The sequence below is a fragment of the Panthera leo genome, chromosome D1 (assembly GCF_018350215.1).
Source record: "Panthera leo isolate Ple1 chromosome D1, P.leo_Ple1_pat1.1, whole genome shotgun sequence".
NCBI classification, from domain to species: domain Eukaryota; kingdom Metazoa; phylum Chordata; class Mammalia; order Carnivora; family Felidae; genus Panthera; species Panthera leo.
In genome coordinates, this window is record NC_056688.1 from 97,256,145 (window position 1) to 97,270,917 (window position 14,773).

The window sequence follows — 14,773 nt, forward strand, 5'->3', positions numbered from 1 at the left end:
AGTCTCTATGTTGAAAGACAAGGTCACGGAAATCGCCCAGAAAGTACAATAAAAAGGCAGAAATCTTGGGATATTGATGAAATGTTACTCAACACTAAAAATTAACAAACTGCTTCTGGTTCAAGCAACAACATGAATGAGTATTGTAAAAAAAAATACAACAAGGGGCGCCTGAGTGGCTCAGTCAGTGAAGCCTCTCACTTCGGCTCAGGTCATGATCTCAGGGTTCGTGAGTTCGAGCCCCACATCGTGCTCTTTGCTGACAGCTCAGAGCCTGGAGCCTGCTTCAGATTCTGTTTCCCTCTCTTTCTGCCCCTCCCCCACTTGTGCTCTGTCTCTCTCAAAAATAAAGAAACATTAAAAAAAAAAAGTTTAATAAAAAAATACAACAAAATGGAAACCAAAAGCCAAAATAACAAGACTATGTGACAGAAGCCATAGGCATCCCACGGAGCCTATAGTATTCACTGTCTGAGTTTTCAGAATGTTTGCTGAGCACCGCTAGTGGGAAAAAATGTCTCCAGGGAAAAAACAAACGCTCTCGTGTATAATCTAACAGGTTTGAGGATATTGAAAATTATAATGAAAGCCATTCTACTATGTTGGAGGGTATATAAAATCTCAGCTGTAAAAAAAATAAGTAAGTGAAAAAAGATGAGTCTATTATGAACTCTAGGAAAAACAAAAAGCTGTAAAATAAAGGAAATTTAATTATAGTGTGTCTTTGGCTCAGCAGTTCACAATATTCGTGTGGTCATTATAATGAAAACACTGAGGAGGAACACAATCCAACATTGAGATCTGACCACATTGAGCCTATGGTGGTGGTAAATTGGGGAGAAGGGCGGACATCAGGGAAAAGAAAGTGTAAATGAATTTAAGAGTCTCATCTACCATGTCAGAAAAATCAACAGATAACGTCTAAAACTGATTAATCAAAAGCTAGCAATATAAGCATACAATTTAGGAATGTAGAGGCAAATGCTAGCTGTACCAGAATAAATTCCAGATGGATCAGATATTTAAACAAAATATTAAAAGTAAATTAGAAGAAAATTGAGGACAATGTTTTTACAATTTCCTGAAGGAGGTCTTTCTAACCATGCCCACGAAGCCATAAATAAAGGGAAAACAGAAAACATTTGAATTTCCATATAGTAAAAGACATCATAAATAAGCTTACGAAAACCTTCTGAAGTGAGGAAATAAATTGCATTGTATATTTCAAAGGCTCTCGCTATCCTTAATACGTAAACTACATTTATAAATCAATAAAAAGACGCAAGGTTCCCAATTTAAAAGGCACAAAGGATACGATCAAGCACTTCACAAAAGAAGTACAAAAGATTCATAAGCACGGGAAAATATGCTCATCTTGCTCACAAAATCGTGTCACTTACAACAGCAACGAGCTATGTCACTTGCACATCAGACTATTGAAGATGAAGCACATCGGTGATGTTCAGTTTGCAAACACCTAGTCTAGTGATTCCCATGTTTCTTAACTTCATGGACTAGTAGACATTCCAGAAACTTGAGGCAACCAATTACCAAGTGTTTGATAACTTTTTGTTTTGCCAAGTAAGGTCACTGGGGGGGAAGAAACCCACCCCCCAAACTGCCTGCATCGTTTATACGTGCTGTTACCAACAGTTGGTAAGGGAAAGAACATTTAAACACCAGAGTAATAGAGAACCCATAATCTCAAATAGAAGATTCTTTAAGATGCATAGGTCTGGCTGTATGAAATAATCCTCACTGCTTCATGGTTTGTATCTTCTCCACAACCGGGGAGAAGTTCCTCTCTGACAGAGGTATCTCGGTGCATGGGCATGTGAAAACTGGTCCTTCATTTTACAGATTGTGAGACTGAGGCTCTGAACAGATGTAGGACCCGACTCTAGTCCCCCCAGATGCCGAACCGCAGGAGGAGGACCAGAACCCACATCTCCTGGCTCCCGGCCCAGAGCTGTCTTCACGACAGGACCCGTGACCTGGCAACGTGGTTGCACTTTCCTAGAATCAAGCATATTCCCCTATGGTGGACACTTTGGAACTCATCAAACCTGAGATCTGACCTGGGGATAAATCATCTCCGCAAGAGGCCCTAGCTCACAGGGAGCTCTCTATGTGCAATGGCAGCCCCTTTGTTGTGGGAGTGGCTCCATTTCTTCCCTCCCCACTTCCCCTCCCCACCCCCCTCCCCACCAGCCGAAATCTGTCTCTATGTGGTTCCACCCAGCAGTCCTGAATCTGCTCCCGCATCTGCATGGGGTCCCGCTCGCTCGCTTAGGAATGTGTAGCATTCAGGAACCTTATCCCAGAGTTTGCAGGGACTGGAAAACAGCCTCTGTGATACCTCAGTCTCCATCCCGCCCCCCCCCCCCCCCCCCCGCCTTTCTTATCCCTAATGAACAAAAAGAAAAAGACAACACTAGGAACATATTTCAACATTTCAATGATGATTGCTGCCAACACTCCCAACCCAATTTAGACATGAGGAGACAGAGACTCAGAGACTGAGAGAGAGACCTCTGTAGAAGCCACCTGTGCCAACACAGCACACAGTGAAGTCCCCCCGAGATGCAGGGGGTCACCCAGGTCCTCAGATCAATGTTTTCACCTTCTCTGCCTTCACCAGTCTGCCAAGGCCCTGCGCGTTATACACAACAGAAAACTGTTTCTTACAGCTCTTGAGGCTGGAAGTCCAAGATCAAGGCCCGGCAGACTCAGGGTCTGGTGGGAACCCACTTCCTGGCTCAAAGAGGGCTGTCTTCTTTCTGTCTCGTCACAGGGCAGAAGGCCCAAGGGATCTCTCTGGAGCCTCGTGTGTAAGGGCGCTGATCCCATTCATGAGGGCCCCACCCTCAGGATCTAAGCTCCTCCCAAAGGCCCCAGCTCCTGATGTCATCACATTGGGGATCAGGTTTCAACATATGAATTCGGGAGGGGCGCACAGACATCTGGTCTACCGCACTGGAGAGGGAGTTTTGGTGTTTTCAGCTTCTCCGGCGGGTGCCGCGGGGGTCAGGCCCTGCCTCTCCCCAAGGTCAGAAGGTGGGAAGTTCCCCGGTCACCGGAAGGGAGGTCAGACGCTGGGCAGCCAGAAAAAAAAAGACAAGTGTGCACGTCACTCTCATCTCTAATGTGGGGATAATTAAACAAGATGGTTTCTGAACGTGCCGACCTACTCACCCGGCACTCGAGGTGATTGGTGAAACATGAATCAATTCCCCCCGTCTCCCAAGCTTGCAGCTTGCCAGTGATTTCTGCTACATTTCAAATAAGTCCAAACTGGGGGAAAGTGTGGCCCAGATCCCTGCACATCTGCCCCTCATCGCCTTCCCTTGCCCACCCCCCCCCACCGCCCCGGCAAAGGCCCACTCTGTGCACATTGACCTTCTGCCACCTCAGCCAGGTCCTGTTTCGGGGCCCCTGCACCGGCAACTCTTGGTGGGTCTGTTTCCTGCCGTGCCTCAACGGGAGGAACTAACGGGGGCTACTCCGAGGGGGTTAGGTAGGGGCTGGTGGTCTGTGCTTCCTGGGGAGCTGGCAGGAGAGAGGCAAGCTGTATGTCAATTGAGCAAAAAATAGCAATGATGATCTGACCCAGGGCATTAGGCCTTAGCCACCATCGGCAGCTGGGCGAGGAATCCCTCGGTCTTCAGCCATCCCTCCTTCCTTCCAAGAGAGGGATCCCTCAGCTGTTGGGCAAGTGAACAAGACAAGACCAGAAGGGGACCGTGCCTGGCTTAACACAAGGCCCAGAGAATCCGGGTTCCTTCAGAAAGTCTTCCAAATGTGGACTCATTTTAAATATTTATTTCTTGCAGTTAACAAGGGGGGGGGGGGGGGGACGGTCATCTTTAATAAAAGACAGATGAAACAAAGCTGAGTCCGTAGGATTAGAAGTGAGAAAGAGGGAATGAGGAGGAAGCAACTGCCAAAGCTGTTGGGAACGGGGGCGGGATTTGGCTCTGAGCTTCCTGGCAGCCTATGCAAAAAGGGAAACCTGATCAGTTATGGAGCTCTTCTTATTAGCAAGGGACATGCTTGCCAGTTCCCTGGGTGCAATGCTGTTGATTTTCTGTTCTTGTTTTTTCCAGGCACTAAATCTTGAATGAAATTTCTCACTTGAGGGTTTAGAAGGGATCATCAGTTGATGGCGTGAACAACATCCTTGTTTTATAGCAAATGTGGAAGTGAATGACTAGTGAGCCAGGAGGCATTTAGCTTGTATCATTGGATGTATATTTTGCTGTATCATTATTATTAGTGGGTAAGAAAGGCCTCAGATTAGCTTTTCTTTCCAGAGAGCTGAGCTTGGGTCACTTAGAGCCCTTATTGTCCTCACAGGGACCTGGAAGGGGCTCAGATCATTAGTACATTTTTTGCGGGGGGGAGGTCTTAAAGTCCCCGACCTCACATTACAAAATTCTAGTTTCCTCGTTTTGTGTGATATGCCCAAGAGAGAAACTTGGGAAATATTTTACCTTAGGTTGAAAAGCTGCATTATGGGGGCGCCTGGGTGGCTCAGTCGGTTAAGCGGCCGACTTCGGCTCGGGTCATGATCTCACGGTCCGTGAGCTCGAGCCCCGCGTCGGGCTCTGTGCTGACAGCTCAGAGCCTGGAGCCTGTTTCAGATTCTGTGTCTCCCTCTCTCTGCTCCTCCCCCGTTCGTGCTCTGTCTCTCTCTGTCTCAAAAAAATAAATAAACGTTAAAAAAAAAAAGAAAGAAAGAAAGAAAAGCTGCATTATGGAGAAGGACAATGAACCAGAAGTGTCCAAGAGCGGAAGATATTGAGCAAGGGAGTCAGGCAGACCTGGGTTGGAATCTTGTGCCACCTCTAACTAGCTGTGTGGCCTCAGGCAAATTTCTTAACCTCTCTGAGCAGGGTTTCTTCTCTGTAAAAATGGTGATGATGATTTCTGCCTCGGATTGAGTCAAAATGGTAATGTCCCCAAAAGTGTGTGCAGCGTGTTGCGTTCATTTCCATCCCCTTTCCCCCCTCCCCTGCTAGTTTCAGGGAATTCAAGTGGAGCACCGCCCCCACCCCCCCACCCCCCACCTCCACTCACAGAGCTGAAGTGAGCTTATCTTCTGTGGCGATTACCTTCAGGCCCTCAAGTCACTTGCTGCCCACACTAACCCGGACCACCTGTGCCGGCCCCTGGTGGCCACGGGCTCCCTTTGGACATGGTTCCAGCCACTCTCCCAGCTTGGTTTCAGATTCCTCCCTGTGCCGTGGTCTTGATTATCGGCTATGCGGCCGCTTCCGAGGGCAGAACGTGAGACCCCCGCCCCGAACGCTTCACATCACGCAGGAGGACACTGGAGCCCGCACAGTCCCCCGCTCCAAGCCACACAGCGTGAGCTCTGCCTCAGACCCGGGTCTCTGTCCCGTGGAGCATCTCTCTGCTCTCCGAGGGTGACAGCTGAGGTGCCAGCTCCCCAGCCCGCGGTGGGTGCCTGAGGACCCGGCCCCGCTCTGCAGGTGCAGCCCCCAGGCCCCCGGCGTTCCTCGCCAAGGGAAGCCGGACTGGGCCAAATGGGTGGGGAGATTCAAACAGAAAACCAGCACCGCAAGGAAAAATTCCCCCTTTGCCTCGCTTACCAGCTCATTCATTCTCTTAAAAGACCGCTCTTTTGCTCTTCGGAGGCTGTGACCACACTCTCTCTTTATCCGCTTCGCCCACCCGCTCTCTCCTCCAGGCAAAGCTGACCACACGTCAGACACCCTGGGCACTTCAACACCTCTAGATCTCTGCTCGAGCTGTTGGCCTTCCTGAAATGCCATCTTACCACTGCTGAAAATTCCAGCCTCCGCAAGGCCCCCCCTCTGACATCATTTCCTCGGTGTGCCTTGCTCCTTGAAGGCAGCGAATGTTGCTTCCTCAGTGCCCTTCCCCTGCCTGGCCGCTTGGCCCCCAGCATAAAGCTTAGGGAAGCTGGGCGTGCATTCATTACTGAATTATTTCGAGTTAGCTGTGAGTGCCTCCGTGGAGGCCAGATGGAGACGTCCTTGAAGGATCCCGTTTGACTAATCTTGATACTTCCCCGTACCCCACACTCTGCCTGGTGTGGACCAGATAGACACTCTGGGAACTTTTATCGTTGTATTGGATGCCATATAATTATGGCATTAGCTACTGTTACTGTGACCAGCCTGGCGATGGGCCCCTTTATTTTTTTTTTTAACGTTTATTTATTTTTGAGACAGAGAGAGACAGAGCATGAACGGGAGAGGGCCAGAGAGAGAGGGAGACACAGAATCGGAAGCAGGCTCCAGGCTCTGAGCCATCAGCCCAGAGCCGACGCGGGGCTCGAACTCACGGACCGCGAGATCATGACCTGAGCTGAAGTCGGACGCTTAACCGACTGAGCCACCCAGGTGCCCCGCGGCGATGGGCCCCTTTAAATACAACTCTCATGGCCCCTCACGCAGAGCTGGCAGGACACGTGGGTTATTTAGTGTGCCTCACTTTGCAGATGAGGAAACTGAGGCTCAGAGAGGGAAAGTCACTTACTCAAGATCACACAGCTAGAAACAGACATTGGCTCCGAAGAAGCTGCGTTTTTGATGTCAAAGGGGAAAAGATGATGTGGTACATGAAGTTTTTTTGCCCTTCACCCCCCCCCCCCCCCCAACATCCAGACTCCAAGAGCCATCAGCACGTCCTGGGACCTGACCATGGACGCCCATCTCCCAGCCAGGCTCCCCGCCAGCAGCGAGGTCGACAAGGAACTTCATGCCCTTGGGAGGACGAATCCCTAGGGTAGTACCCACCAGAGGCTGCCTGTGCCAGCTCTTAACGGCTCAGATGGACTTTTGGGGGGGGGGGGGAGGGATGAGGCGCCCCTCAGTGGGCAGCGCCCCACCTAGGCACCTTAGTGGGATCGAATCCCTCCAGGCAACTTCTGAGTGAGGGTTATGGCTCGCGTTTAGAGCAAGCGCAGCACAGCCTCCCCTGGCAGGAGACCTTGCAGTTCAGCCTCAAGCCTCTCAGACAATGCCAAGAGAAAGGGGTTATTTTGGGAATGGTTGCCCTGGTTACGCCATCCCGCGGTGTCCTCTGCCCCATCACAACCCCTCCGGGTCTTCTGGGCGCTGAAGGAAGCCTTTCAGACTTTTACACACTTCGTCTTTACGAAAATTCCACCCCATCTTTTCTTGGCTACTTTGTGACATTGAATCCCATTCACAGACGGAGAAACTGAGGAACCGAGCAAGTGAGCGAGGCGTAAACGTCCTTTCCAGGTCGGCCAGGGACCAGCCTGTCCGATTCTCTGAATCTCGAACCCTGTGACAAATTTCGATTTGAACAACACGTGCGATTCCCGACCTAAAACCGCAGCCCACCATAAACAGTTAACATTTCAAGCGAACCCCCAAATCCCTTACCCTCAGCTTGTAGCTGGTCTCCTGTGTTTTACGACTTTAGTTTGTATCTCCAAACTGCTGGGCATTCAAAGGGTTAAAAGGGACCAGGAGGGGGCCTGCTGCGCGCGGCGGGGCCTCGAATGGGTTAAAAATATAAACGCATTAATTCCCCCTGACTATTTGGATCAAAACGGGCAGCCAAGGGGCCAGGAGAGCTCGGGAGCACACCCCCCCCCCCCACCCCCGCCACTGAATGCCTTTTTAAAATTCTAGAACTTTTAATTCCGACCAAAAAAAAAAAAAAAAAAAAAGTGTCCCAGTTCGAAAGTTCTCTTCACCTTTTCTTTTTCATTTCATTTCTTTTTTTTTTTTTTTTTTTTTTCTCGATTTCTCCGCGGGCTGGGTTATAAAACTCGCCCTCTCCTTTTGGGTTCGAGGAGCTGGGTTCCCCCCTCCGAGCAGCGCGCGGGGCGGGGGCCGAAGGGGCCCCGGGAGTTTTCTCCGGGGCCGGGTTGGGACGCGGCTGGTGAGTCCCGGCTCCGGCCCCTGAATTGGGGGGTCCGCGTCTGCCCCAAACGCCGCTTTCTTCCGTTTTCCATGTCATTTCCTGTACTAATAAGATGGTGGTCAAAGCAGGGGAGGAGAGCAGCAGCGAGTCGCCGCCGCCGCCGCGCCGAGGCTGGCGCTGAAACTTTGCCTCGCCGGGGACCAGCGCGCCCGCAGCGCGGCCGCTCCCGCCGCGGGGGCCGCCAGCCGGGGCCGCGCCGCCTCCGCCGAGCCGCCCGCCGGGCCGCCCGCGCCGCCCGGGCCCCGCGGCTGCCGCAGCATTCCCGGGAAGGTGAGTCAGCCCCGGTAGCCAATGTGGCCATTGAAAATGGCTTCGGAAAGCGCTCGGCAGTTTGCCAGCGAGCGCGGGGGCCGCCGGTGCAGGGGCTGCGAGCGGCTGCGGGGGGCGCGGGCGGCCGGGGGCCCGCGCGGGAGGAGCGGGGGGCCCGGGCGGCGCGGGCGCGGGCCGGAGGGGGGGGGCGGCTCGTCCCGGCCCCGAGGTGGGTTAACCCTCGGCAGGTAGCTGCCGCCGCCGCCGCCGCCGCCGCCGCTGCTGCTGCGGGATTCGGGGGCCGCCCCTCCGCCTCCTTCCTCCCCGCTCGCTCCTCGCTCGCTCGCCTTGTTACAATGTAGCCTTTTCTCTGCGCCGACGTTCCGCCCGCTGACGGACGTGGCCGCCGACCAATGGGAGCGGCCGCCCGGGCCGAGCGTTCGGAATGAGAACGCGGTGACACGGGCGGGGCGGGGCGCGGAATGCTGGAGGGCTCGGTGCGGCCGCTGGCCTAGTTCTCGGGGGCACTTTCGGCTCGGCGCCTGGGGCAGATGTTGGGGGGCTCGGGCCCGTCGGGAGGCGGTGGGGCCTCTTCCCAAGCAGCCCGCGACTTCCCGCTAAATGTGGCCGAGCCGGAGGCCGTTTCTTTAATACGTTTGAAATCTTGGTTGCGGTGTAGACTCTTCGGGAAATCTCTCTGGAGTGTAGCCTCCTCCATCCCCCCACTCGCAGTCCCCAAGGTGCTCGCACACGCGGAAACTGCAGAAACTTAGCGGGCCGATGACCTTTCTCCGGTCAAGGCCAGCACGCCCTAGGCAAGTCGCTGCAAGGAGAATGCACATTTCTTGAACGCTGGGCGACGCCGGTTGAAAAGTTGCTTCTGTCTCGAACTGGGTTGGGCAATAGAGGCTTGACCCCCGGGATGGGCCGGGACTTAGGAGAGAAAAATGTTAAATCTCTCTTCTTAGACGTTTGCTTCATGTGGAGAAAGGCCGTGGTATATAATTTAGGGTGGCTGAAAGGAAGCACGCCCAGCCCTTTGTGCGCGGGGACAGGAGGCAATAATGAGAGATTGCTCTTGATGGCTGGAAACCCTATAAACTTAGGGGTTTTTGTCTGGGCTGGGGCAAACGAATTTTCCGTGGAGCTTGATGCCTGTGGCACTCAAGCTTCCTTTGTCCACAGTACCCCTTGAGAGGCATTGGGAGTGTGGGGTGCGTGGCCAGGAAGCTGGCCAAGCGGGGGCATGGTCTTCACCCACCAGCTCTCCCGGAGGTGCACGCAGGGTGCTGTGTGGGCACAAGTCTGAACACCTTCTGGGAAGAGCCCGAGGTGGCTGCTTGAGTTTAATGAAAAGGGGTTTCTCTGTTGGAGTCCTTCCCCCTCCGCCGCATAACTCGCGTGACTTTGGATTTGGCACAGTTACCTTTGGCCTCTCTGAACCCTGCTTGTCCATCCCTAAAATGGGGCCAACAGAGCCTGTCTGGCAAGGCAGTTGTGAGATTAAAGCCGATAGAGATAAGATGCCTCGTCTACGCCCCGCTCCTGATTTCAGAAGCGTTGTTCTCTCTTGGGGATTACTGCTAAACGAACGTGCTATCCCGGGGAATATCAGCATGACCTGGCAGGCCCCACCCAGAACCACGCAGTTCCAAACTGACAGGGCCTCCAAGGAGCCGCTGGGGCAGGGTCTCGTTCTCTCCTCTAATGACATTCTCAAGGATGAGGGGCTCCCCTCTCTTGTCCCAGGAGCCCTTGATCCACCATCACAACCATCCCTTATATGCTCTACTGGCACGAGTTACGGTTCTGTCTTCTAGGTCCCTTATATTGATGCGTTTCATGAATTTATTCTCCTTGGGGTCAAGTAAGACTTCTATCACCTGAATCTTTCCTCGCCCGGATGGGGATGGGGAGGCAAGGTTTTCGCGGTTCTAGGTCACTGGCAAGTATGAAGGAGGTAAAGACCCCTGGACTACGAGTCAGGAGTCGTACTTGTTTATTCAGCTGCCCCCTTGGCCTGTCTTCTTGGCTATGTCACAGTCATGACCAACACATGGTATCCAAGGCTGTCCCTTAATCTGCTCCCTAAGCCTCCCCAAGGGCTCTGATCTTGGCCAAAGCTGCCACCTTCTTGCCAGTCCTTAAGGCAGAAACGCTGGTGTCTCTGTTCCCTCATCCCAGTCCACATCCTTCCCCAGGTCTAGAGAACTTGAGCCTGTAGAGTGTATCCATCCACCTCTCTCCATCTCTCCTCCTCTCCAGCATCCTAGTCTCTCCCCAGGACAACGTTCAGAGCCTCCTAACTGTCCACCTGCAACCTTCCTCCCATGCCAGACTCCACGGTGCAGTGAGTCAGATCTGTTCCAAAAAAGATCGCATCAGGCCTCCCATTTCTCGCTTAACACAGTGAAAAGCCTTGTCGGTGCTTCTGGGGTAAAGAACCAAATTGTCACCACGACCTGAAAGCCCTGGAGTGATCTGGCCTCTGCCCTCTCCTTGGCCCCATCTCCTACCCTCTCCTGGATCTCGCCGTGCTCCGTGTGTTGTTTTCTCCTGCGCGTGCTTGGCCCTCCTCCGGAATCCGAACGGTTGAGATCCGACGAATGAGTTAAGGCTGGCAAAGGGCAAGATGGAGAGGGAGGGTGTCTGGTGGTCCTCATTACAGTCCCCTACAGCTCCCAGTTCACCCGGGCACACGGTAGGACGGAGTCTAGGCCCCCTCGTGTTTGGGTGGGGCCGTGTGGCTGGCCAGTGAGTGGTGAACTAAAGTGACACAGGTCGCATTGGGCCAAAGCATTGAGTGGCTGGCACAAGCCCGTCCAGAGTGCCCTTTTCCTGTGGCAACTAGCAGTAGGTGGGATGGTGGCTGCTTTTGCTTTTGCTTGTGTCACTAGGTGGGATGGAGCCCCAAGACCTTTGTTGTCTTAAACCACTGAGATTGGGGGGGGGGGGGGGGTGTTTGTTCCTACAGCATAACCTGGCCTGACCTGACCGATACAGGGACTAGAGGAGCACTCCAGGCAGAGATAGGTAGACACACGCAGACTCGGGGAGGCTCATCCTTAGCAGCCGGGGTGACCCTGTTGACAAACAAATCTGAGGCCATCAATCCCTGCCTGAAAAACCCTTCGGGGACTCCCACTGCTGTTAGGAGAAAGATAGAAATCCTTTAGCTGCCCTCCAGACCCTATGGGGACACCATTTTGCATCCCTCCATCTGCCGTGTTCCACCTGACATGACACTTGCCTCATGTTGTCCCCTCTGCCCTGTCCCCTCCGTCCCCTCATATTGTGCATTGCACTCCCCCTGCTTAGGCTTCCTCATCCTTCAGCTTCCGCATCACCTCTTCAGGGAAGCCCTCCCTGATTAGGTCGAATCCCCCATTACAACCCCTCATGGCCCCATGTACCTCCCCTTTGCTGCATTGCCGGGTAGCAATTTTTACATTTGTGGGTGTGGTTATTGATTGTGGTCTCCCCCTTTCGTCAGACCACCGGGAGCTCTGTGGGGGGCGGTGCCTGGGTTGGCTTGTGTGTCTGTGCGTGTGTGTGTGTGTGTGTGTGTGTGTGCACGCGCCTCTGTATTTCCAGTGTCTGCCCGCAAGAGCTGCTCGATAGATACCTTCTGAAGGATCCCCGAGCACTGACGGCAGGCTCACTATATGCTGGAGGTGAAGGACAGGATGAGTGAACGCTGCCTCCCGGGCGTAAGGGCAGGTGGGTGCCGCCGGAGGGAGGTGTCAGCCATGACCGGCCTGTAGAATACAGAAACTAAGCTCCCCGTTCTTACAGGAATCCATGCCGCAGAAGGGCTGTGTTTCTGGGATGTTTGAGAGGCGATTCCAGGAGGGCAAGAGGGTGAGATGTTTGCAAACCCTTGCTGATCTGCTGAGCGAGAGAGTATATGATTCAGCGAAGGGGCCACAGGGTAGGAGAACCAGGGATGATGGAGATAATGACGAAGGCAGCAAATGGTTTTTGAGGGCTCATGGCGTGCCAGGTATGGTCCTAAGCACGTCGCCATGCGGAAAACAACTCCACAGGGTGCGTGCTGTTATTTCCATTTCACAGATGGGTAAATTGAGGCCCCAGAAGGTGAAGTAAAGGATCCAGGGTTACACGGTAGCATGGCCTGGATTGGGACCCTGGCATTCTGATGCCGCCTCCCTAGGGATGCCCTCTTAGAATGAAGGCAGAGAACCCCAGACCCCCCCAAGGAGAAGCCCCTTTAGAAACGTCACACAGGGTTAGAAAACCCTTATTGGGGGGTAAGTTTCCAGGAGGAAACACCCACCTAATATTGGGGTTTGTGCAAGCGGGTTTCTGGCTCAGAGCCGCTTGGTGGCCTTGGTACCCAAGGCTGGTCTAGAACCATCTGGTGCATCTCCACCCCGGCTGGGGCCTAAGAGTCTTTGGAGGCCCCAGAGCCCCATGTTCTCAGAGTGGGGCCTGCAGCTGGCCCAGGGGCTGCGCCGGAAAAATAAGCCGTGCAGAAAGAAAAAAAACAATGAAGAAAAAAAGAAAAATGTGCTGTTATTTTTAAAAAGCCTGTTTCCTATTGCAGATTTGTATCTGCGCTGGAAAGTCCAATGTTCACACAGTGCAGCCACCCTCGTGCTGATGTCTCTGGCTGAGGCTCTGGAAGAGGGGAGGCCCGGGGCATCCCTCAGTCCTTCCTTCATTCATCAGGCGGTCGGGACACTTGTGCCGTCCCTGTGCCAGGCACCGTGCTGGGCTGGGGGGTGAGGTGTGGGAGCCCAGTCTTGTCCCCTGCAGACCTCACAGACCAGTGCGAGAGGTGAGCGATTCACCAAGCAGTTACAGGTTCTAGCAGAAGGGTGCGAGGCACGGACTCTAAGTCAAGGAAAGCTTCCCTGAGGAGGAGGCAGGCTTTGAGCTGCGTTTTGAAGGACGAGGAGGATTTGGGCAGCAAAGAGGCATTCTAGTATGGGGTGTGGCTTCTGCAAAGGCATGGGCCCACAGAAGGGCTCCGGTAGTGGTAGTTCGCTTGGCTGGAAACTATGTATAAGGGAGGAGGTGGAGAGAGATGAGGCTGGAAAGGGAATAATAGTAATAATAATATGAGTAACACACCAGCCCCGATCCTGCCTCAGGGCCTTTGCATTGGTTGTTCCTGCTCCCTAGAGCACTCCTATCTGTTATCTCCAGGGCCAGCCCCTTCACCTCCGGCAGGATTTGCTCAGATAGCACCTTCTCATGGGCACCTTCCTGTCTTAAATTCCCTACCCCCTGGTCCCTCCACGTCCCGGCCTTTTTTCTTAGTGTGGAGCATATGGAACGAGCCCTGTGTGGGCCTTACTTATCTTGGTTTTGGCCATCTTTTAGCTCTAATGCCAGTTCCCAGAGAGCTGGGATTCTCGTCAGCTTTGCTCTTTGCTGTATGAACAGTGCATAGCACGTAGTAGGGCCTCAGATGTCTGTAAAATGAGGGAATGAGTTGAGCACTTACTCTGTGCAAAGTGCTTTACGTGCATTTTCTCACGTAATCTTCCCAGCAGCACCCTGATATTGGTACGATTATCTTCCCATTCTTTAGGGGAAATGGAAAACCCAGGCTCCGAGAGGTGGAGTAGCTTGCCCAAGGCCTCCTGGCCGGGATTCCCATTGAGGCCATCAGGCTCCCGAGCCCTCCCGCCCTAACCCCCCGATGCTTTGCCCCAGCCAGGCTGTAAAAGGTCGACGCTGCTGAGCTGAGGCGTTTACCTTCTGTCTGTGGGGCCCCAGGGAGGAGGCAGCCGACCCGGAGATCAGATCCAGGTGCCAGATTGCTGCAGCAGGTTGGGTGTGAGGTTGGAGGCGGGGAGGCCAATTAGGAGGCTGTGGCAGTCATCGAGGCAAGCGGGGATAAGGACGAGGGCCTGGGGGTGGCCATCCCAAGGTGGAAGGTGGGCTGGCGGGGACTTGACCCTCCACACTGGGGCTCGGAGTGGGTGGGTTGGGGCACAGTTCTGTTTCTGGGTAGCTAGGACACCCCTAGTTAGGACCCGGAAAGTTGGGCTGGCCTCCTGGCAGGGAGGGGGGCACCGAGAGGGAGCCAGGGGAGCTGGTCGGGGGCACAGTGCTGGGCCACGGGAAGGGACATGAGCCTCGGGTTCAGTCCTGCTTCTGCCCCAGGGAGACCTGGGTGAGGGGCTGCTGCTGTTGTGGTTGTGTTTCCTCATCAGCAAATTGGGATGATGATAGTGCCGGGCTCAGGGAGGCTCTAGAAAAAGAAGCACGGGGCACCTGTGCGTGGCATAAGGCCAGCTTGGGGGTCGCCACCTCGGGTGTGAGGTCATGACCGCAGGGAGGCATGCCTGGGGTGCAGAAATAATCGTGTGCCCCTTGCTGGGGACAGCAGGGCCTGGGTATGAGAGGCTAAGCGTGGCATGGGGGCCTCCTGCTTAAAATTGACCTGACTGCGTTTTCAGACACCCATCCCACTCCATCCCGCCCACGGGCTTGTGTTCAAGGCCTGCCATGTCTTGGCCTCAGTTTCCCTTTCTGTTAATGGAGACGTTAGTGGGGCGCCTGGGTGGCTCCGTCGGTTGAGCGTCCGACTTCGGCTCAG

General features: G+C 53.9%; 1 protein-coding gene across 1 annotated transcript in view; it reads left to right on the top strand.

Annotated features, from left to right (window-relative positions):
* Positions 1–8,180: 8,180 nt before the first annotated feature.
* The window catches only part of PRDM11 (PR/SET domain 11), an 82,125-nt gene continuing 75,532 nt past the window's right edge, over positions 8,181–14,773 (top strand). Inside the window, exon 1 of the mRNA XM_042904934.1 lies at positions 8,181–8,220. The gene's annotated coding sequence lies outside the window, so the exon portion shown is untranslated. The remainder of the gene's footprint in view (positions 8,221–14,773) is intronic.